Source organism: Martes martes (assembly GCF_963455335.1).
Source record: "Martes martes genome assembly, chromosome: 9".
Taxonomy (NCBI): Eukaryota; Metazoa; Chordata; class Mammalia; order Carnivora; family Mustelidae; genus Martes; species Martes martes.
The window spans coordinates 124,058,311-124,060,827 of NC_137896.1; positions in this window are offsets into that span (position 1 = coordinate 124,058,311).

Consider the following 2,517-nt stretch of genomic DNA (forward strand, 5'->3'; position numbering starts at 1 on the left):
GGGAGGAAAGGAGAAGCCCTGGGAACATCCACAAGGACAAGCTTCCTTTCAAGGAGATCATTGCGGTAACGGAATGTGGGCAGACAAGGCCCACCGGGCTGGTTACAGTCAGTGACACAGATTGAAGGCTAGATTAGGAAAGAAGGCAGATTCCTTTAAAAATCTTTTCCGAACTTGAGGTTCTGTTTATCTCTAATTCTTCAGTTCTGAGGATGCTTTCAATTGCCAAGGCGTTCTGTTTCCAAGAGGTTCTAGGATTCCAGGAAAGTTTACTCAGAATACAGCAGCTGACACCGACACCGACGCCGCGCCCCAGGCGGCTGGAGGCTGGGCCTCGGGAACGCGGGGAGCCCCGGGGCAGAGACAGAGAGATGCCCTGGGCCAGCCAGGAAAAGGCACAGGGCCTGACACACCTGACCAGGCCTGGCCAGAGTCAGGGACTAGGGCTTCGAGCACGCAGAGCAGTCCGGAGCCGGAATCAGCCTTCTCCCAGGTCCGGCTGAGGAGGAACGGATCACCACCTCTGACGGCGAATCCAGCCATCTCTGGAAACAGAAAAGAAGAATGGAGCCCCTCCTACAGCCCCGGCCCCGTTCCAGCCCTTGATTGTGGGGTTGCGGAGCAGGGCGGAGGCTGCCAGGGGCCCAGCACATAGGTGCCAACGTTGAGCTAACTGGCAGAAGGAGACCCCTTGGCCCCACTCCCACCTCTGCCCCCCATCCCTTCAGGGCTGCACCTTCAGCTGCACCAAGGGCCCAGCAAACTCAGGGCATGGAGCAGAGACAGGGTCCTCCTCGCAGCAATCTGGAGGGAGACGGGCGGGGGCGGGAGCGGGGAGCAAGCGAGGAAGAAGGGAGAGGTTAAGACAATCTGCACAGGCTCCTCTCCTCCTGCCATCTCCGGGAGAAGGAGGGGGTCACCCCTCACCCAGCTCTGCTCAGCCCCTGGCGGCGCTGTGTGCCCCCTTACCAGCCCATTTCAGTTAAGATGTCACCGTTATGGGCGCTCCCCCAGAGAAGACCCTAATGGGGTCAGGGCCCCACCATGGACTCAGAATGCCTCTTTTTTCTCCTGGGGACAAGACAGCACTGATGGCCATTGTTCTTAGGCTCGATATGTTAAGTCACTGTGTGCTTTGCTGAAAGATAAATTGCATATCTGCCCCGAGGGAAAATGAATCACATCGATAATTCCCTTGCTTAAAGCCCATTTATTTAGGATCCTGCCTGAGGTTGTTTTTTAATAGCTAGATTAGGGAGTAATTCAAAAAAGACAAAAGGGCACAGTAATTGGGTTTCCCCTTGGCCTACAAATTTTGTCCTGAGAAGTAATAAAAAGGGCCAGGGCTCTCCTCGGTGTGTTCAAACTGTTGCCTGGAAGTCTTACAACGATGAGAGAGAGAGACAAAGAAAGAGACCGAGAGCACTGTCCTGCAGCCCAGTGTCAGGCCCTTGGGCATCCGCTCAACCCCTAAGCCAAGCCAGTGGGGGACTTGGGGTGCAGTGGGGGAGAAGAGGCAGGCTGCCAGCCTCACGGAGACAGAACAAGGCCCCGTTGCCCTGGGCTGCCCGGGGCTCCACCTCCAACCGTGCCGCCCCTTTCGAATTTCAGAAGTATTCTGCCGGCTGCCTGAGCCCCCGGGTCACAGGGGACCCACAACTCACACTCAGAATCCTAGCCACCTTGTGTGCCTGGAGCAAGCAGACCGGCTGGACGGTGCAGCGGTCAAGGCTAGATCAGTGGCTCTCGACCCCAACCCCACAGGCCCAGAGAGCTGGGGCAGCTCCACACCCCAGTGGTGGGCTGCAGGCCTGGAGAAAGGCCCATCCTAGCAAAACATCCCTCCTCAGTAGCCACAGGCCCTGCGTCCAGCCCTGGGAACCGCAGGGCCAGGGAGCTCCTACCCTGATGCGTGACTGTGGGCAGGACCCTTGGCCTCTCTCAGCCTTAGTCTCCCCAGCTGCACAAAGCACAGGGTGGGAGGCCGTCGGGAGAGGCCTGCTGGGGTCCCCTGACCTGAAACCAAAAGTTGTGCCGTGAGATCAAGGGCATGCCGTCCCAACCCAGCCAGCCAGCACCCCGCTGCCCCGCACCAAGCATCTTAAGTGCAGCCAGATCTGCGAACACTTGCTGGGCAGCTTGGAGAGCGGACTCTCAGACCTGAGTAAGCTCCTCCCCCACACACGGAAGCATGTGCTGGGCCTGCTGGGCCCTCTGGGTGTGCCCTCTGACAGGAGCCAAACAGGGAACGGGAAATGGGCATTTGTGAGGAAGGCCTGGTGGGACTGCAGGGCTGACCAGAGGGACAGGACAGAGGCCCCCCATCCACGGCTGTAGCCCCTTGTCCAACAACTGAGTGTCCTCAATTTCCCAAAAGCTACCCAAAAACGGGACATCCAAATCGCCACCTCAGAAGCATAAAACAGGGGCTGCCCAGGTGACCACAGCCCAGTCTTGGGCCAGATCCTTCTCAGATGTCACCATCTAAGCTTCTAGAATCTCCCTGCCTGACCCTCC